Source organism: Pseudoliparis swirei, chromosome 11, assembly GCF_029220125.1.
Source record: "Pseudoliparis swirei isolate HS2019 ecotype Mariana Trench chromosome 11, NWPU_hadal_v1, whole genome shotgun sequence".
Taxonomy (NCBI): domain Eukaryota; kingdom Metazoa; phylum Chordata; class Actinopteri; order Perciformes; family Liparidae; genus Pseudoliparis; species Pseudoliparis swirei.
The window spans coordinates 10,670,783-10,692,457 of NC_079398.1; the positions used below are offsets into that span (position 1 = coordinate 10,670,783).

The 21,675-nt window shown below is 42.5% G+C and overlaps 8 non-coding genes across 8 annotated transcripts; all 8 read left to right on the forward strand.

Annotated features, from left to right (window-relative positions):
• Positions 1-1,133: 1,133 nt before the first annotated feature.
• On the forward strand, positions 1,134-1,206 carry trnak-uuu (transfer RNA lysine (anticodon UUU)). The gene has a single exon. It is a non-coding gene; the product is annotated as a tRNA-Lys (tRNA).
• A 10,640-nt stretch (positions 1,207-11,846) lies between these two features.
• On the forward strand, positions 11,847-11,919 carry trnak-uuu (transfer RNA lysine (anticodon UUU)). Its single transcript has one exon. It is a non-coding gene; the product is annotated as a tRNA-Lys (tRNA).
• A 251-nt stretch (positions 11,920-12,170) lies between these two features.
• trnak-uuu (transfer RNA lysine (anticodon UUU)) lies at positions 12,171-12,243 on the forward strand. Its single transcript has one exon. It is a non-coding gene; the product is annotated as a tRNA-Lys (tRNA).
• A 1,214-nt stretch (positions 12,244-13,457) lies between these two features.
• On the forward strand, positions 13,458-13,530 carry trnak-uuu (transfer RNA lysine (anticodon UUU)). Its single transcript has one exon. It is a non-coding gene; the product is annotated as a tRNA-Lys (tRNA).
• Positions 13,531-13,781: 251 nt separating this feature from the next.
• Positions 13,782-13,854, forward strand: trnak-uuu (transfer RNA lysine (anticodon UUU)). Its single transcript has one exon. It is a non-coding gene; the product is annotated as a tRNA-Lys (tRNA).
• A 572-nt stretch (positions 13,855-14,426) lies between these two features.
• On the forward strand, positions 14,427-14,499 carry trnak-uuu (transfer RNA lysine (anticodon UUU)). Its single transcript has one exon. It is a non-coding gene; the product is annotated as a tRNA-Lys (tRNA).
• Positions 14,500-16,368: 1,869 nt separating this feature from the next.
• On the forward strand, positions 16,369-16,441 carry trnak-uuu (transfer RNA lysine (anticodon UUU)). Its single transcript has one exon. It is a non-coding gene; the product is annotated as a tRNA-Lys (tRNA).
• A 2,191-nt stretch (positions 16,442-18,632) lies between these two features.
• On the forward strand, positions 18,633-18,705 carry trnak-uuu (transfer RNA lysine (anticodon UUU)). The gene has a single exon. It is a non-coding gene; the product is annotated as a tRNA-Lys (tRNA).
• The last annotated feature ends 2,970 nt before the right edge of the window (positions 18,706-21,675 follow it).

The following is a 21,675-nucleotide window of genomic DNA, read 5'->3' on the forward strand; positions in this document are numbered from 1 at the left end:
GTTCTCAGCTCACTTGGACTTCTCAATAACCTGTTGGTTTGCCAAACTACATGCAACTTGGCATCAACCTTCCTACAGTCAATATATTGAAGGTAATTTACCAACAGATTAAGCTTTCATCACAAACAGATCTTTTCCTGAAAAACACATCATTTTGAAGCCTGGATAGCTCAGTCGGTAGAGCATCAGACTTTTAATCTGAGGGTCCAGGGTTCAAGTCCCTGTTCAGGTGGTAAATCTTATCTTCATTTGAGTTCCTAATTTGGTACACTCTCTCATCAAGGAGGTCAGCTTGTAGCCAAGACTGAGTCCATCATTTGGTTAGTTCTCAGCTCACTTGAACTTCTCAATTAACTGTAGATTTACCAAACTTCATGCAACTAGGCCTCAACCTTCCTACAGTCCATATATTGAAGGTAATTTACCAACAGATTAAGGTTTCTTCGCAAACAGATCTTTTCCTGAAAAACATATCCTTTTGAAGCCTGGATAGCTCAGTCGGTAGAGCATCAGACTTTTAATCTGAGGGTCCAGGGTTGAAGTCCCTGTTCAGGTGGTAAATCTTATCTTCATTTGAGTTCCTAATTTGGTACACTCTCTCATCAAGGAGGTCTGCTTGTAGCCAAGACTGAGTCCATCATTTGGTTAGTTCTCAGCTCATTTGGACTACTCAATAACCTATTGGTTTGCCAAACTACATGCAACTTGGCATCAACTTTCCTACAGTCCATATATTGAAGGTAATTTACCAACAGATTAAGGTTTCATCGCAAACAGATCTTTTCCTTGAAAAACACATCATTTTGAAGCCTGGAAAGCTCAGTCGGTAGAGCATCAGACTTTTAATCTGAGGGTCCAGGGTTCAAGTCCCTGTTCAGGTGGTAAATCTTATCTTCATTTGAGTTCCCAATTTGGTACACTCTCTCATCAAAGAGGTCAGCTTGTAGCCAAGACTGAGTCCATCATTTGGTTAGTTCTCAGCTCACTTGGACTTCTCAATTAACTGTAGATTTTCCAAACTACATGCAACTTGGCATCAACCTTTCTACAGTCCATATATTGATGGTAATTTACCAACAGATTAAGGTTTCATCGCAAACAGATCTTTTCCTTGAAAAACACATCCTTTTGAAGCCTGGATAGCTCAGTCGGTAGAGCATCAGACTTTTAATCTGAGGGTCCAGGGTTCAAGTCCCTGTTCAGGCGGTAAATCTTATCTTCATTTGAGTTCATCATTTGGTACACTTTCTCATCAAGGAGGTCAGCTTGTGGCCATGACTGAGTCCTTTATTTGGTTAGTTCTCAGCTCATTTGGACTACTCAATAACCTATTGGTTTGCCAAACTACATGCAACTTGGCATCAACCTTCCTACAGTCAATATATTGAAGGTAATTTACCAACAGATTAAGGTTTCTTCGCAAACAGATCTTTTCCTGAAAAACACATCATTTTGAAGCCTGGATAGCTCATTCGGTAGAGCATCAGACTTTTAATCTGAGGGTCCAGGATTCAAGTCCCTGTTCAGGTGGTAAATCTTATCTTCATTTGAGTTCCTAATTTGGTACACTCTTGTTAAAGAATATATATTATAGTTTAGCATAGCTTAGTATTGTTTGCATATAGATTATGTGTAAAATGGAAAACACTGAATGGAAGTTAAAATCTCCAGCGGAGCACTCTGGTGCCTGACTGATCTAAAGAAAGATAACAGTGACACTTGGTGATTCCGGAGGTGATCACATACAAAGAGCTCTCTATACTCTCTTAGACAACTGAGGGTCCAGATGCGGCCATTTATTCTCCTTTTTAGACAAGATAAGCTCACTGTCTCTCCACACTGACCCCCCTTCACCTATCCCCCTCACACGCACACACTCACACATGGGAAGAAGCCCCGGTAAAAGTAACGACCTTCGAGAGAATCCAGGCCCCATCCCTGAAGAGATAAGGCCCGAAGGAAGTCTTCTTACCAGACAGGGGCTATTATATCAACACATCTGTCCTCTTCTTCACCCCTTCTAGTTTACATATATTCATGAGCTGGCCACAACATCCAATGAAGGGACGCAGAGGCGGAGCTGGCAACAAGAACCAATGAGAAGACACTCTTTTATCTCCTGACGGATCAGAACTGTGCCTTTCGCTATTTAAAATGGCCGCAGACTCTAAGTCGTGGTCTTTTCTCCAAAGCCGAGGCCATCGGGCAGAGCCCTGGAGAAGGGTCCACAAATGAATGTCCCCCTGTATCCTGATTTCTGAATTAAACGCTAATAGATGTAACGTAGAAGTTCGCTCATTCTTCCAGTGAGTCCTGTCCAGGTGGTGTGATGCTGTCCAAAACCAACAAATGGTAGCAAGAGAATGGTTGTAAATCCGTCCAGAGACCTGAGGAGGACAGCACGAGAGACCCCGGACGGACCATGCTCAAGGCCCACTCCAAGAACCCTGATCAAAACACCGTGTACAAAATAAGGTAGGACTGAACCTATTCATTTAAATCAGTCAGATTGAATACTCTAAATTTGATCAGGAGTATTGAAGTGAGTATTGAAACTGCAAAATGTTTTGACTTGATTTAAAATTAAAATAAAGCGCAAACCGGAAATCACGATACAGTTTGACATAAAGACCTCAGGGAGGCATAGAAAGACTTCATAGGAAGCCGGTCTGGGGCCGAAGACGGGTCAGGGGCCCGCATTTAGAAAGACTTCATAGGTCGGTCCAGTCAAGACGGGTCAGTCAAGACGGGTCATAGCCGGTCTGGGGCGAAAGACGGGTCAGGGGCCGCACGTAGAAAGACTTCATAGGAAGCCGGTCTGGGGTCAAGACGGGTCAGGGGCCCGCGTAGAAAGACTCTCTACAGAGAGCCGGTCAAGGGGCCAAGTCGGGTCAGGGGCCCGCATCAGAACACATGTAATGCATAAACTGTGAATGAATGTTGAATACCGTGGTGAATAAGTGTTGTCAGAAGTGGAATCAACAGAACAGAGTCGAAACCTTACGTGTCAACGCAAGCTCTAGTCTGTTGAATTTCACGAGTGACAAATAAGGATTTATTGTTTTGAAAGGCACGCCGTCGAGTAAAGAACACCCATATGGCGATTGTGTACTATGTAAGAGCAGTTACGAGTTTGAGATTGAGGAGGTTATCATGAAACAACGAGGAAACTCAGCTTAAACACTGCAATAAGGCAAGAGCAGAAACGTAAACACAGAAGGGAGAGAACAGCTGTAAGAGGCTGCAGCGGATCACCGCGCGGAGTGCACGCGCCGTCACAGACAGAGCCGCCCCTCCCTTTCCACTTAGCTGCGCGCGCCGCTCCTGTAGGCTCTGAGCGAGAGAAGTTGAGAGAGGACAGTGACAAAGAATCCCTTTGAAGATAAGATATAGTGTTGGGTTTACTATTGATTTTAAGAAACAATAGTGGTTATTATTACAGTAATGCCGTCCCGCGTTTAGTAATTGATTTCCCATCACTGTTTTAGTACTGAGTTTTTATTTGTTTATCTGTTTTGATTGACAGTTTTAGAGAATAGTGTTGGGTTTACTGTTTTTTCTTGGGAAAAGACAGTGGTTATTATTACAGTAATGCCGTTAGGCGATTTATAATTGATTTCTCATCACCGCTTAAAAACTGAGGTTTATTTTTATTTTAGTCGGTTTCAAAGGATAGTTTTGGGTTTACTGTTTTTGGAAAATAGTGGTTATTATTACAGTCGTCCGTTGGATGTACGAGTAATCGATTTCTCATGAGCTGTTAAGAAACTGACACCTGTTTATGCGATGTGCAAATGTTTTGTTTTTTCCCCATAAACTGATAGAGTGTGTGACCATCAGCTTTCTGTCTGAAACATAGTTTTAATAAATACGTATTTTTTTATATAATATTAACAGAAACGGACATTTGCAGTTCAGATAAAATATAAAAGAACACAACAACACATAATGACGAGCCCACCCAAAGGAGAGATGACAGTAGATTGGTTGAAAGAACGAGTGAAGGACAGAGCAGGCCTGAAGTGGGCAGAAGTAAGCAACGTATTCAAAAGAGTAGAAGGAAGTTGGATACAAAGGGATGGTTAAGACCAAACAATTCTCTCCCCAACGAGGGAAGAAAGAGAAAGCATGAGGAAAAGCATAGACAAGGATGTAGAAGATGCAAAGACAGATATGACCAGATAAAAAAGGGTTTGAGTACAATTTCAACCCGTAAAAAGGCTAGAGTAGGAATAACAGAGGCGAAGAAGAGAAGCAGGTCAAACAATGGGCCTTTGAGGAACTGGAACGTAAAACAAAATCGATAAGAGACGGCAGGGTAGAGAAAGCTCAGCAGCAGGACAGCAGTTTATACCCAAACCTAAAGAACACTAATCTAAAATAGACAGCAGAGCAGGCCCGACAGCGCCCATCATATCATTCAAGCAACCCATTCATACAGATGCCGGTAATAGAAGTGGAAGATGGAGGAATAAAGGCCTCCATCTCAGGCATCGTTACACTTAATGCAGTGCAGGGACAGGTGAATGCAGACTTTAAATCCAGAACCACAGATGACGAAGAGAGACTAAGCAACTTGTCAGGGACAACAGAAGGACGGAAGAATTCCTTTGAAGATAACTATTAATTAGTAGAGTGTACCATCTTTACTTTTTGAAATGATGCTTTAAAGAAATGCATTGTTTTGCCAAAGTTTTAATTTTTCTTTAAATTAACTGATAAATTGCCTGGCTAGCTCAGTCAGTAGAGAATGAGACTTCTAATTCAAAGGAGGGTATTCAGTTTTAAATTGATCCCTTTATTATTTTATATAGTCATCTATTTATGTTCCTCAGTCTCTCTTAAAGATTTGACCCTTTCAAGCATAACTGAAGTTTTTCCCAGCCACAAGGCACCTCTTAGCAGTTCACATTAAAAATAATAAAAAAAAACTGAGAAAAAGGTTGATGGTTCTAAGATAATGATGATGCCACCATTTGATGGTGAGGATGAGCAGCTTATTTAGATAGAATCAGAGAGTTGTAGAATGACAAACTAGGAAAGATTTCCTTGAATATAGCATGACTGGAACAGTTTTAGGTTATCAATAGAATCATCAGTGACTGTGACCATACAGACCGAACTGAAAGGGATAGTAGGACTAAAGTACATGAACTTCTATGACTTAGAAGCTCAGGTCAGACGACAAACAGATAAAAAATAAACAGCAGAGAAAAGATGACCTGACCAAAGCAGAAGTAAATGGCACAAGCCACGGTGCAGCAGACTGCAGCACAACCACATGGACCTTAAGTCCTGTATAGTCTGTATCCAGCTCCTCCTCCAAATCCATAAGCACTGATCTATCAACAGCCACAGCAAGCCACGTTTGCACCGCTTCAAGTTTAGTTCCCTCAAACCTTATGTCCCGCAACAGGTGGGTCAGCAGCCCATAGATGGGGCCCCATAACAGAGAGATAATATGCATAAAAGAAGCCCGCTCAGGAGTAAGAGGAGTAACTACTGGGGCAACGGAGGCTTTAGACGAGCATTAATAATTTTTAATTATAGTCAGGCTGGACATTGGGCTAATTTTTGTCCTTATCCACCACAGGGTTAAGCAGTCTCAGTCAGAACCACTTCAGTACTCTCATAATGTCTAACCCCGCCATAACAAGCACCCAACACATAGCCACAGCCACAAGGCAATAGTGATCCACAACACCAGGCCCGGACCAGAGACACAGAATTAGGCGTGCCCAGATCCAACAGCTGACAGCGAACTGTACTCACTGAACAGAAATGTGCCACACCCACTAGTCACCCAATGATTCAACTGGAGACTAAAGAGACACTGAACAGGAAGCAAAGTGTCCGGGTGGGACAGAGTAGATGATGATGACATCACACCTGCATGACAACAGCCTGCAGTGGAGACTTTGGTTCAAAGTCCTGCATCCCTACTCGCCACCAGGGGACCAAAGACATTGTGCCCTTAACCTCCTCCTTGATACAAGATGAGATCTGAATTCTGAGGGACTGCCTGCAACACGAGATTGAGGTTCAGAAGACCCAGCTGAGGAGGCTTGGAGATCTATGCACTGAACAAGGAGTAGCAGCGTCGTGAATGAACACCAGAGTTGCAGATTGAATGCAATCGTTGACACCGCAGCCCACGTCACAGTGTTGGTCCAGAGTGGAGGCACTGAGAAGAACAATGGTGAAAGCAGAGGTTGAGGCTACGGACTGGGTGCACAAACAAAATTAACACTTGCATTACTCCACATTTGAGGATATGTAAAGAACTGCACACATCGGAGGTCCAGTTAATATTAGAGACATGCTGACACATGCTTAGCCACACACATAGTAGAGAGAACACTGATCATGGGGACACTGACAACATGCTTAACTTATTTTTCAGACATTTTAGGACTGAAGGTGAACTGATGTGTGACTGATTCTGATAGCTCCCATAGAGGTAGAGTTAAAACTGCATGATTCTAATTTAATCATCACCAGCATCCCTTAAGGATGGAACAGACTAGATATATTTTTAAATCATAGAATGGTTGTTATAGGCAGGTGTACTGAGAGGACGAGGCCTGGAATACATTAATTACTTTATTTCCTAAAACTGGAAAATGGGCCTTGATATGGGGCCAATAAATAAATGTGTAACCCGCTCTTTAATAATTAGGCCGACTTATTATGACATTCCTTACCCAAGCACAATGATGACGCTGTGAGTTCAGACAAGACATGGTTCTCCTGCATTGATTGACAGACGCAAGCATTTTTATTTTATTTCTCTCTTTCTTCTAGAAGTTGACTGTTTATTAAGATTATTATTATTGAAAAGGACTTGATTTAGGAATTCCATCCTATTTCAAAAGAGGGATAGAAGCACACAACAATCTATGTTGAGGACAGACTATTAAGAGGAGGGCCAGACAAGTACAGACTAATAGATCAGATAGCAGCAGGTTTAGAATCAGTGACCCCAGAGAATCATAAAAAATAATTTTTTGAAATCATAAATATGCTTGATAAATGAAAAGATGTAATCTTATTTGTGTTCCTTCCATAGTTGTGGTGATAGTAGATGGGGTTCAACGTCGACTGATTCAAGAAGAGCCGCCACCCTGTACACATAACTTGTAGTGTTTGATCACACCATAGTGCACACAGGCACACACTCAAGGTACAGAGTTACAAGACGATCAGGTCCGACAACGGAACACATTTTAACAACAAACTGTTGGGGAAAGTTCATATGCACTGGGCATAACCTACAAGTTTGGGTCTATATATCACCCTCAGTCTCAAGGATTGGTCGAGAGAGCCAATCAAATGATTAAAAGGAAAATGTGCGCCCACTCAGGTACTGATGACCATGAGAGCAGTACCAGGGGAAGACGCCACCAAGTGAGTTGTTAACAGGAAGAAGTATGCCAGAGCCACCCAGAGATGGAGGTCATATGCCACCTCTGGATGTCTGTAAAATTGAAATGTCAGAATACATAAAGCTCAATTTCTCTCTCACCAAAAGCTCTCTCAAACCAGGTTGTTCGAGCCCAGACGATCGAGCAGGAGGCAGCAGAGCCAATCAAAGTAAAAGTAGGTGACTGGGTCAGGGTCAGGTTCACAAGAGGAAGTGGACTGAGCCTAGGTGGACTGGTCTGTACGAAGTGGAGGAGGTTACTTCACACATGGTCCAGGTCAAGGGTAAGGCAGAGGCACCTTGACACCACCTGACACATTGTGCCCCAGCCACCCGTCCAACAGGGACATTGACAGAAACACAATCAGATCTAAAGATGTTGATGCCACAGAGGTCGCTCCGTAGGTGTGTCGGGGATCCGGATAGCCCAGCTAGAAGGTCCCCCCAAACCACTATAGGAACAGCTGGAAGGCAGACAACTGTTCTAATGGTCATGGGACTGACCCTTGCCATTATCGTAGGATTAGTCATGTGAGGTTTAGAGAAGAACCTGCCAAAAGACATTATAATAGAAAGATTAGGGAGAATATTGTTATTAATGTATGTTGCCTGAGAGTGACTGTATGTTAATATTATAGATTGAAGCCAGTTGAATTACATGAAGGAAAAGAAAATAGGAAAGACAGGCAATGAAAGGTTGCAAAAGGTTGGAAAGAAAGGAGACAGAAAGGAGACAGAAAGGAGACAAGAAGGAGACAGAGAGAGAGACAAATGAGAGAAGAATTAGACAGAAGAGAGAGAAATCGCAAGAAAAGAAGGCTCTTATTAGAAAATACTTGTTAAAGCGACTTGACCGGAAGTGACATTTTGACCGTGGGTTAGTGACATTTGACCCTCCATTGTTCTAGCGAACTTTGAACTCATCACTAGGTGTTAAAGGCTGGACTCACCTTTGAGTGAGGATTGGCTGATTTTGAGTCTAAGACTCTGGGGATTAGAGATAGCAGTCTCATCAACAGATATATCGATGCTGGAAGGCGGAGGAAGCAGAGGAGCCAATGAAGAAGCATCCCTGAATGAGAAACTTCTAACAGAAAGAAGAGGTTTCAAACAGGATGTCCCCAACCACCACCAGAGGTTTGCAGGTGCTGAATGCTGAGACAACAAACGTGACAATGACCAGTGATGGCTGTGTTGAGTTCTCTCCACCTTCATGTTTATGAATCAAATGGAATTTGCTTCAGAAATAAGGAGGGAGGGAGTAGAACTGAGATGCTGATATGCTGTTAAAAGGAGATCGCTAATGTACTGCAGCTGAAATTAGACTACATTGAAAAGGCTTAAACAAGACACTTGGCATTTCAAAAGAAACACACCTCACCACGCATTACACACTTATACTCAATCACTCAGCCAATTGAAGCAGCTACCAAGAGTCGTCCTGAACCATGAAGAAGCAACAGTCATGAAGAGACACCATAACTATAGACCACAGTCGCCAGAGGCAATAAAGTAGCTGACCTCTCAGAGGAGAGCAGCAGCTGGGTTAAACAGATGACAGCTGCCATACCGACTCCCGAACTTGCATTGAGGACATCAAGCTCATGCAGACAGAAGATCCAAAGACAGTGGTGAATTGTCTAAAGAAGAAACTGATACTGAGATATGGTGATAACAGGAGAATCAGATCTGACAATGGCACACATTTTGCAAACCAACACCTACAAGAAGTTGAGAAATATTTCTAGAGAGCACATTCACATGGAGCAGTCTGGTTGCCCAATCACAGGTGATAGTCGCGAGAGCTAATCAACAATTGGAAGCAATTGAGACAATGATGGCTGGTTATCCTCAAAGGAGGGAGAACATCTCTCCCATGAGTTATTGATGAAGACCCATGGGTCTACAGAGTTAGGAGACAGTCCTAGACTTGACATATTTCAGAGAATATTCTGAGAGAAAAAATAATAATAATAACTGACCAGATCTAAGTTTTCTCCAAGTAGGTTGCTGAAGCCCACTAGAGCCAGCTGATGAGTCATCAGTGGAACCAGGTGACTGGGTAAGACTCGAGGTTCACATGGGAAGTGGACTGAGCCCAGGTGGACAGGGTGTTTTGAAGTCATAGACTTCACAGCCCAGGTGAGAGGCTTCACCAAGAGGAGCACAGATAACACATTGTACATTTGCAGATCAGTCGTCAAGAATCACAAAGGTAAAATTTCCTATAGGTTTTGCAACAGAGGAGGTACTTAATTTTTGCCTGAAATTAGAGCAATTGATCAACATGGAAGATGGGAACAAATTGATTTATCTACCGTTTGTATTAATGTGATTGAAAGTTTTGTTTTTCCCATGCCCTTTTTGGGTTTTCCCCCAAGGGGAGGTGTTCCTCCCTTTAGTTAAGGGTTTTAAATTTTTTCCCCCAGAAAGATTGGATAATTTTTAAAAAAAGAAAAAAATAAATTTTTTTGTAAGGGAATTTTTTAAAACCCCTGTGGCCCCGGGGTTTTGGCCATTTTTAAATAATGACCCCACACGGGGTGGACTGCCTGCTGTAGGGTGCCATAAGCTGAAAGATGGGAAAATATATAGAAAAAAAATAAAACCCCACCCCCCAAGTGTCCATTCTGTAAAAGGGCCCATGGCCCGCGGGGGTGCCAACTCCAACAAATAATTGAGCCAGGATGACCCCATCGGCGGGGGGCCTGCGGAGGACCGAGGGGGAGGCCAAGGAGAAGGGGCCAAAACCAAAAACCAACCCAAACCGGTCAGAGATTTAGGGGGGGCCAATGGAAGGGGCCAACCGCCTACCACCCAGGTGCGCCCCCCCCGGGCCCTTCAATTTTTCCCTTTTTTTGACACCTGAAAAGAAAACCCCCAAAACCTACGACCCCCGGAGGAAGACAAGAGGGGGACGAGACCAAAGACAGAAACCAGGGAACCCCAGAAGGACTTCCCGGAAAAGGATTTTTTTAGGTTTAGGGACCAAACGGCAACGGTTTATTTTAGGAGACTTATTTACCAAAGGGGGCTAAAAAGGGGAGGGGGCCGGGCCTGACAAAATCTCAAAAAATTTTCCTTTACACCGCAAAAAAGGGTTTTAAAGAAAAATTTTGACTCTTTGATTTTTTGGAAAGATTAGGTAAAAAGGAAAACCAATGGAAGGGAAACCCGGGGGCCCCTACATCTAAAGAAAAAAAAGGGGACCCCTCCCCGGGAAAAAAGGGATACATCAAAAAAACCTTAATCTAGGAAAAAGAAAGATTATTTTTTCCTTTTAAAATCAGGCCCGACTACCCGGACCCCCACCAACAAGTCCCCCTAGAAAAAAAACCTGGGAAAGGTTCCCCCATGTTTTAAGTTGGGAAAAAAAATTAAACAAGGGGTTTGTTTCCCCCCCTTTTAAAATGGCACTATTTGGAAGAAAACCAAGGGGACCGGGCGAGCTGGCAAAAGAAAAGAAAGCACCCCCCTTTCCGAATCAAACGGCCTTTCCTAAAAATGGGTCCCAGAGGCTTTTCTCCTGCCGAGGCCAGGCAGACTCGGAGAACCACAAATGTTTCCATGACCACAAAAAACCAAAAAGGGAACAGCCTTTCCCCCCTTTATGTTTTTTCCAAAACCCCCAAGGGGGCCTTTCCAAACAGCCCTTTGGTTTTTCCCCACCTTTCAAAACTGTGCCAAAATTTATGCAACAGGAAAACCAAATTTAAAGGAAAACCCAACGGGCTTGCAAAAAGACCCTGAAAACACGCCCCTTGCTCCTGGTCCAATCAGGGACGTCCCCTTTTGGGCTTTTTAAAATTTTGGCCCTCACAAGGAGGGCTTTCCTGGGTAAAAAGGCCCCCCAACCCTTCGGAAAAAGGCCCCACCCTAAGGTGGCCTTTCTTCCAGCAGGGACTTAATCAACAATTGTCCCCCTTCCCCCCCCTTCTTTTTACTATATTATGAGCTCCCCCCCAAATGGGGGCGGCAGGGGGGAGCGGGCCAAAACCCAAAAAACACCCCCCTTATCTCCTGCCAAAAACTGGCCTTTGGTATTTAAAAAATCAGACTCTAATCGGGTTTTTCCCTGCCAGGCCACTCAAGTCTAAAAGGGGTCCAAAGATTGTCCACCGACCCTTTTCTGAAAAAACCTAATGATGTAACGAAAAGCACCGCTTTTCTTCCAGGAGTCCTGTCCAGGGGGTTATCTTCCAAAACCAACACTCTCATCAAGGAGGTCAGCTTGTAGCCATGACTGAGTCCTTCATTTGGTAAGTTCTCAGCTGATTAGGACTACTCAATAACCTATTGGTTTGCCAAACTACATGCAACTTGGCATCAACTTTCCTACAGTCCATATATTGAAGGTAATTTACCAACAGATTAAGGTTTCATCGCAAACAGATCTTTTCCTTGAAAAACACATCCTTTTGAAGCCTGGATAGCTCAGTCGGTAGAGCATCAGACTTTTAATCTGAGGGTCCAGGGTTCAAGTCCCTGTTCAGGCGGTAAATCTTATCTTCATTTGAGTTCATCATTTGGTACACTTTCTCATCAAGGAGGTCAGCTTGTGGCCATGACTGAGTCCTTTATTTGGTTAGTTCTCAGCTCATTTGGACTACTCAATAACCTATTGGTTTGCCAAACTACATGCAACTTGGCATCAACCTTCCTACAGTCCATATATTGATGGTAATTTACCAACAGATTAAGGTTTCATCGCAAACAGATCTTTTCCTGAAAAACACCTCATAACGAAGCCTGGATAGCTCAGTCGGTAGAGCATCAGACTTTTAATCTGAGGGTCCAGGGTTCAAGTCCCTGTTCAGGCGGTAAATCTTATCTTCATTTGAGTTCCTAATTTGGTACACTCTCTCATCAAGGAGGTCAGCTTGTAGCCAAGACTGAGTCCATCATTTGGTTAGTTCTCAGCTCACTTGGACCTGTTGGTTTGCCAAAACTACATGCAACTTGGCATCAACCTTCCTACAGTCCATATATTGATGGTAATTTACCAACAGATTAAGGTTTCATCGCAAACAGATCTTTTCCTGAAAAACACATAGCTTTGAAGCCTGGATAGCTCAGTCGGTAGAGCATCAGACTTTTAATCTAAGTGTCCAGGGTACAAGTCCCTGTTCAGGCGGTAAATCTTATCTTCATTTGAGTTCGTAGTTTGGGACACTCTCTCATCAAGGAGGCCAGCTTGTAGCCAAGACTGAGTCCATCATTTGGTTAGTTCTCAGCTCACTTGGACTTCTCAATAACCTGTTGGTTTGCCAAACTACATGCAACTTGGCATCAACCTTCCTACAGTCCATATATTGATGGTAATTTACCAACAGATTAAGGTTTCATCGCAAACAGATCTTTTCCTGAAAAACACCTCATATCGAAGCCTGGATAGCTCAGTCGGTAGAGCATCAGACTTTTAATCTGAGTGTCCAGGGTTCAAGTCCCTGTTCAGGTGTTAAATCTTATCTTCATTTGAGTTCCTAATTTGGTACACTTTCTCATCAAGGAGGTCAGCTTGTGGCCATGACTGAGTCCTTTATTTGGTTAGTTCTCAGCTCATTTGGACTACTCAATAACCTATTGGTTTGCCAAACTACATGCAACTTGGCATCAACCTTCCTACAGTCCATATATTGAAGGTAATTTACCAACAGATTAAGGTTTCTTCGCAAACAGATCTTTTCCTGAAAAACACGTCCTTTTGAAGCCTGGATAGCTCAGTCGGTAGAGCATCAGACTTTTAATCTGAGGGTCCAGGGTTCAAGTCCCTGTTCAGGTGTTAAATCTTATCTTCATTTGAGTTCCTAATTTGGTACACTCTCTCATCAAGGAGGTCAGCTTGTAGCCAAGACTGAGTCCATCATTTGGTTAGTTCTCAGCTCATTTGGACTACTCAATAAACCTGTAGGTTTGCCAAACTACATGCAACTTGGCATCAACCTTCCTACAGTCCATATATTGAAGGTAATTTACCAACAGATTAAGGTTTCATCGCAAACAGATCTTTTCCTGAAAAACACGTCCTTTTGAAGCCTGGATAGCTCAGTCGGTAGAGCATCAGACTTTTAATCTGAGGGTCCAGGGTTCAAGTCCCTGTTCAGGCGGTAAATCTTATCTTCATTTGAGTTCGTAGTTTGGGACACTCTCTCATCAAGGAGGCCAGCTTGTAGCCAAGACTGAGTCCATCATTTGGTTAGTTCTCAGCTCACTTGGACTTCTCAATAACCTGTTGGTTTGCCAAACTACATGCAACTTGGCATCAACCTTCCTACAGTCCATATATTGATGGTAATTTACCAACAGATTAAGGTTTCATCGCAAACAGATCTTTTCCTGAAAAACACCTCATATCGAAGCCTGGATAGCTCAGTCGGTAGAGCATCAGACTTTTAATCTGAGGGTCCAGGGTTCAAGTCCCTGTTCAGGCGGTAAATCTTATCTTCATTTGAGTTCATCATTTGGTACACTTTCTCATCAAGGAGGTCAGCTTGTAGCCAAGACTGAGTCCATCATTTGGTTAGTTCTCAGCTCACTTGGACTTCTCAATAACCTGTTGGTTTGCCAAACTACATGCAACTTGGCATCAACCTTCCTACAGTCCATATATTGATGGTAATTTACCAACAGATTAAGGTTTCATAAACAGATCTTTTCCTGAAAAACACGTCCTTTTGAAGCCTGGATAGCTCAGTCGGTAGAGCATCAGACTTTTAATCTGAGGGTCCAGGGTTCAAGTCCCTGTTCAGGTGTTAAATCTTATCTTCATTTGAGTTCCTAATTTGGTACACTTTCTCATCATAGAGGTCAGTTTGTGGCCATGACTGAGTCCTTTATTTGGTTAGTTCTCAGCTCATTTGGACTACTCAATAACCTATTGGTTTGCCAAACTACATGCAACTTGGCATCAACCTTCCTACAGTCCATATATTGAAGGTAATTTACCAACAGATTAAGGTTTCATCGCAAACAGATCTTTTCCTGAAAAACATGTCCTTTTGAAGCCTGGATAGCTCAGTCGGTAGAGCATCAGACTTTTAATCTGAGGGTCCAGGGTTCAAGTCCCTGTTCAGGCGGTAAATCTTATCTTCATTTGAGTTTGTAGTTTGGGACACTCTCTCATCAAGGAGGCCAGCTTGTAGCCAAGACTGAGTCCATCATTTGGTTAGTTCTCAGCTCACTTGGACTTCTCAATAACCTGTTGGTTTGCCAAACTACATGCAATTTGGCATCAACCTTCCTAAAGTCCATATATTGATGGTAATTTACCAACAGATTAAGGTTTCATCGCAAACAGATCTTTTCCTGAAAAACACCTCATATGGAAGCCTGGATAGCTCAGTCGGTAGACCATCAGACTTTTAATCTGAGGGTCCAGGGTTCAAGTCCCTGTTCAGGTGTTAAATCTTATCTTCATTTGAGTTCCTAATTTGGTACACTTTCTCATCAAGGAGGTCAGCTTGTGGCCATGACTGAGTCCTTTATTTGGTTAGTTCTCAGCTCATTTGGACTTCTCAATAACCTGTTGGTTTGCCAAACTACATGCAACTTGGCATCAACCTTCCTACAGTCCATATATTGAAGGTAATTTACCAACAGATTAAGGTTTCATCGCAAACAGATCTTTTCCTGAAAAACACATCCTTTTGAAGCCTGGATAGCTCAGTCGGTAGAGCATCAGACTTTTAATCTGAGGGTCCAGGGTTCAAGTCCCTGTTCAGGTGGTAAATCTTATCTTCATTTGAGTTCATCATTTGGTACACTTTCTCATCAAGGAGGTCAGCTTGTGGCCATGACTGAGTCCTTTATTTGGTTAGTTCTCAGCTCATTTGGACTTCTCAATAACCTGTTGGTTTGCCAAACTACATGCAACTTGGCATCAACCTTCCTACAGTCCATATATTGATGGTAATTTACCAACAGATTAAGGTTTTCATAAACAGATCTTTTCCTGAAAAACACATCCTTTTGAAGCCTGGATAGCTCAGTCGGTAGAGCATCAGACTTTTAATCTGAGGGTCCAGGGTTCAAGTCCCTGTTCAGGTGGTAAATCTTATCTTCATTTGAGTTTGTAGTTTGGGACACTCTCTCATCAAGGAGGCCAGCTTGTAGCCAAGACTGAGTCCATCATTTGGTTAGTTCTCAGCTCACTTGGACTTCTCAATTAACTGTTGGTTTGCCAAACTACATGCAACTTGGCATCAACCTTCCTACAGTCCATATATTGATGGTAATTTACCAACAGATTAAGGTTTCATCGCAAACAGATCTTTTCCTGAAAAACACGTCCTTTTGAAGCCTGGATAGCTCAGTCGGTAGAGCATCAGACTTTTAATCTGAGGGTCCAGGGTTCAAGTCCCTGTTCAGGTGTTAAATCTTATCTTCATTTGAGTTCCTAATTTGGTACACTTTCTCATCATAGAGGTCAGCTTGTAGCCAAGACTGAGTCCATCATTTGGTTAGTTCTCAGCTCACTTGGACTTCTCAATAACCTGTTGGTTTGCCAAACTACATGCAACTTGGCATCAACCTTCCTACAGTCCATATATTGAAGGTAATTTACCAACAGATTAAGGTTTCATCGCAAACAGATCTTTTCCTGAAAAACACATCATTTTGAAGCCTGGATAGCTCAGTCGGTAGAGCATCAGACTTTTAATCTGAGGGTCCAGGGTTCAAGTCCCTGTTCAGGTGTTAAATCTTATCTTCATTTGAGTTCCTAATTTGGTACACTTTCTCATCAAGGAGGTCAGCTTGTGGCCATGACTGAGTCCTTTATTTGGTTAGTTCTCAGCTCATTTGGACTACTCAATAACCTATTGGTTTGCCAAACTACATGCAACTTGGCATCAACCTTCCTACAGTCCATATATTGATGGTAATTTACCAACAGATTAAGGTTTCATCGCAAACAGATCTTTTCCTGAAAAACACCTCATATCGAAGCCTGGATAGCTCAGTCGGTAGAGCATCAGACTTTTAATCTGAGGGTCCAGGGTTCAAGTCCCTGTTCAGGCGGTAAATCTTATCTTCATTTGAGTTCGTAGTTTGGGACACTCTCATCAAGGAGGCCAGCTTGTAGCCAAGACTGAGTCCATCATTTGGTTAGTTCTCAGCTCACTTGGACTTCTCAATAACCTGTTGGTTTGCCAAACTACATGCAACTTGGCATCAACCTTCCTACAGTCCATATATTGATGGTAATTTACCAACAGATTAAGGTTTCATCACAAACAGATCTTTTCCTGAAAAACATTTCCTTTTGAAGCCTGGATAGCTCAGTCGGTAGAGCATCAGACTTTTAATCTGAGGGTCCAGGGTTCAAGTCCCTGTTCAGGTGGTAAATCTTATCTTCATTTGAGTTCCTAATTTGGTACACTTTCTCATCAAGGAGGTCAGCTTGTGGCCATGACTGAGTCCATCATTTGGTTAGTTCTCAGCTCACTTGAACTTCTCAATAACCTGTTGGTTTGCCAAACTACATGCAACTTGGCATCAACCTTCCTACAGTCCATATATTGAAGGTAATTTACCAACAGATTAAGGTTTCATCGCAAACAGATCTTTTCCTGAAAAACACATCCGTTTGAAGCCTGGATAGCTCAGTCGGTAGAGCATCAGACTTTTAATCTGAGGGTCCAGGGTTCAAGTCCCTGTTCAGGTGGTAAATCTTATCTTCATTTGAGTTCCTAATTTGGTACACTCTCTCATCAAGGAGGTCAGCTTGTAGCCAAGACTGAGTCCATCATTTGGTTAGTTCTCAGCTCACTTGGACTTCTCAATAACCTGTAGGTTTGCCAAACTTCATGCAACTTGGCATCAACCTTCCTACAGTCCATATATTAAAAGTAATTTACCAACAGATTAAGATTTCATCGCAAACAGATCTTTTCCTGAAAAACACCTCCTTTTGAAGCCTGGATAGCTCAGTCGGTAGAGCATCAGACTTTTAATCTGAGGGTCCAGGGTTCAAGTCCCTGTTCAGGTGGTAAATCTTATCTTCATTTGAGTTCCTAATTTGGTACACTCTCTCATCAAGGAGGTCAGCTTGTAGCCAAGACTGAGTCCATCATTTGGTTAGTTCTCAGCTCACTTGGACTTCTCAATAACCTGTTGGTTTGCCAAACTACATGCAACTTGGCATCAACCTTCCTACAGTCCATATATTGATGGTAATTTACCAACAGATTAAGGTTTCATCGCAAACAGATCTTTTCCTGAAAAACACTTCCTTTTGAAGCCTGGATAGCTCAGTCGGTAGAGCATCAGACTTTTAATCTGAGGGTCCAGGGTTCAAGTCCCTGTTCAGGTGGTAAATCTTATCTTCATTTGAGTTCCTAATTTGGTACACTCTCTCATCAAGGAGGTCAGCTTGTAGCCAAGACTGAGTCCATCATTTGGTTAGTTCTCAGCTCATTTGGACTACTCAATAACCTATTGGTTTGCCAAACTACATGCAACTTGGCATCAACCTTCCTACAGTCCATATATTGATGGTAATTTACCAACAGATTAAGGTTTCATCGCAAACAGATCTTTTCCTGAAAACACCTCATATGGAAGCCTGGATAGCTCAGTCGGTAGAGCATCAGACTTTTAATCTGAGGGTCCAGGGTTCAAGTCCCTGTTCAGGTGTTAAATCTTATCTTCATTTGAGTTCCTAATTTGGTACACTTTCTCATCAAGGAGGTCAGCTTGTGGCCATGACTGAGTCCTTTATTTGGTTAGTTCTCAGCTCATTTGGACTACTCAATAACCTATTGGTTTGCCAAACTACATGCAACTTGGCATCAACCTTCCTACAGTCCATATATTGAAGGTAATTTACCAACAGATTAAGGTTTCATCGCAAACAGATCTTTTCCTGAAAAACACATCCTTTTGAAGCCTGGATAGCTCAGTCGGTAGAGCATCAGACTTTTAATCTGAGGGTCCAGGGTTCAAGTCCCTGTTCAGGTGGTAAATCTTATCTTCATTTGAGTTCCTAATTTGGTACACTCTCTCATCAAGGAGGTCAGCTTGTAGCCAAGACTGAGTCCATCATTTGGTTAGTTCTCAGCTCACTTGGACTTCTCAATAACCTGTTGGTTTGCCAAACTACATGCAACTTGGCATCAACCTTCCTACAGTCCATATATTGATGGTAATTTACCAACAGATTAAGGTTTCATCGCAAACAGATCTTTTCCTGAAAACACCTCCTTTTGAAGCCTGGATAGCTCAGTCGGTAGAGCATCAGACTTTTAATCTGAGGGTCCAGGGTTCAAGTCCCTGTTCAGGCGGTAAATCTTATCTTCATTTGAGTTCATAGTTTGGGACACTCTCTCATCAAGGAGGCCAGCTTGTAGCCAAGACTGAGTCCATCATTTGGTTAGTTCTCAGCTCACTTGGACTTCTCAATAACCTGTTGGTTTGCCAAACTACATGCAACTTGGCATCAACCTTCCTACAGTCCATATATTGATGGTAATTTACCAACAGATTAAGGTTTCATCGCAAACAGATCTTTTCCTGAAAAACACCTCGCCTGGATAGCTCAGTCGGTAGAGCATCAGACTTTTAATCTGAGGGTCCAGGGTTCAAGTCCCTGTTCAGGTGGTAAATCTTATCTTCATTTGAGTTCCTAATTTGGTACACTCTCATCAAGGAGGTCAGCTTGTAGCCAAGACTGAGTCCATCATTTGGTTAGTTCTCAGCTCACTTGGACTTCTCAATAACCTGTTGGTTTGCCAAACTACATGCAACTTGGCATCAACCTTCCTACAGTCCATATATTGATGGTAATTTACCAACAGATTAAGGTTTCATCGCAAACAGATCTTTTCCTGAAAACACTTCATTTTGAAGCCTGGATAGCTCAGTCGGTAGAGCATCAGGCTTTTAATCTGAGGGTCCAGGGTTCAAGTCCCTGTTCAGGCGGTAAATCTTATCTTCATTTGAGTTCATAATTTGGTACACTCTCTCATCAAGGAGGTCAGTTTGTAGCCATGACTGAGTCCTTTATTTGGTAAATTCTCAGCTCATTTGGACTTCTCAATAACCTGTTGGTTTGCCAAACTACATGCAACTTGGCATCAACCTTCCTACAGTCCATATATTGAAGGTAATTTACCAACAGATTAAGGTTTCATCGCAAACAGATCTTTTCCTGAAAAACACATCATTTTGAAGCCTGGATAGCTCAGTCGGTAGAGCATCAGACTTTTAATCTGAGGGTCCAGGGTTCAAGTCCCTGTTCAGGTGGTAAATCTTATCTTCATTTGAGTTCCTAATTTGGTACACTCTCATCAAGGAGGTCAGCTTGTAGCCAAGACTGAGTCCATCATTTGGTTAGTTCTCAGCTCACTTGGACTTCTCAATAACCTGTTGGTTTGCCAAACTACATGCAACTTGGCATCAACCTTCCTACAGTCCATATATTGATGGTAATTTACCAACAGATTAAGGTTTCATCGCAAACAGATCTTTTCCTGCAAAACACATCATTTTGAAGCCTGGATAGCTCAGTCGGTAGAGCATCAGACTTTTAATCTGAGGGTCCAGGGTTCAAGTCCCTGTTCAGGTGGTAAATCTTATCTTCATTTGAGTTCCTAATTTGGTACACTCTCTCATCAAGGAGGTCAGCTTGTAGCCAAGACTGAGTCCATCATTTGGTTAGTTCTCAGCTCACTTGGACTTCTCAATAACCTGTTGGTTTGCCAAACTACATGCAACTTGGCATCAACCTTCCTACAGTCCATATATTGAAGGTAATTTACCAACAGATTAAGATTTCATCGCAAACAGATCTTTTCCTGAAAAACACCTCCTTTTGAAGCCTGGATAGCTCAGTCGGTAGAGCATCAGACTTTTAATCTGAGGGTCCAGGGTTCAAGTCCCTGTTCAGGTGGTAAATCTTATCTTCATTTGAGTTCCTAATTTGGTACACTCTCTCATCAAGGAGGTCAGCTTGTAGCCAAGACTGAGTCCATCATTTGGTTAGTTCTCAGCTCACTTGGACTTCTCAATAACCTGTTGGTTTGCCAAACTACATGCAACTTGGCATCAACCTTCCTACAGTCCATATATTGATGGTAATTTACCAACAGATTAAGGTTTCATCGCAAACAGATCTTTTCCTGAAAAACACGTCATTTTGAAGCCTGGATAGCTCAGTCGGTAGAGCATCAGACTTTTAATCTGAGGGTCCAGGGTTCAAGTCCCTGTTCAGGTGTTAAATCTTATCTTCATTTGAGTTCCTAATTTGGTACACACAAGGAGGTCAGTTTGTAGCCATGACTGAGTCCTTTATTTGGTTAGTTCTCAGCTCATTTGGACTACTCAATAACCTATTGGTTTGCCAAACTACATGCAACTTGGCATCAACCTTCCTACAGTCCATATATTGAAGGTAATTTACCAACAGATTAAGGTTTCATCGCAAACAGATCTTTTCCTGAAAAACACATCATTTTGAAGCCTGGATAGCTCAGTCGGTAGAGCATCAGACTTTTAATCTGAGGGTCCAGGGTTCAAGTCCCTGTTCAGGTGGTAAATCTTATCTTCATTTGAGTTCCTAATTTGGTACACTCTCTCATCAAGGAGGTCAGCTTGTAGCCAAGACTGAGTCCATCATTTGGTTAGTTCTCAGCTCACTTGGACTTCTCAATAACCTGTTGGTTTGCCAAACTACATGCAACTTGGCATCAACCTTCCTACAGTCCATATATTGATGGTAATTTACCAACAGATTAAGGTTTCATCGCAAACAGATCTTTTCCTGAAAAACACCTCATATCGAAGCCTGGATAGCTCAGTCGGTAGAGCATCAGACTTTTAATCTGAGGGTCCAGGGTTCAAGTCCCTGTTCAGGTGGTAAATCTTATCTTCATTTGAGTTCCTAATTTGGTACACTCTCTCATCAAGGAGGCCAGCTTGTAGCCAAGACTGAGTCCATCATTTGGTTAGTTCTCAGCTCACTTGGACTTCTCAATTAACTGTAGATTTACCAAACTTCATGCAACTAGGCGTCAACCTTCCTACAGTCCATATATTGAAGGTAATTTACCAACAGATTAAGGTTTCATCGCAAACAGATCTTTTCCTGAAAAACACCTCCTTTTGAAGCCTGGATAGCTCAGTCGGTAGAGCATCAGACTTTTAATCTGAGGGTCCAGGGTTCAAGTCCCTGTTCAGGTGGTAAATCTTATCTTCATTTGAGTTCCTAATTTGGTACACTCTCTCATCAAGGAGGTCAGCTTGTAGCCAAGACT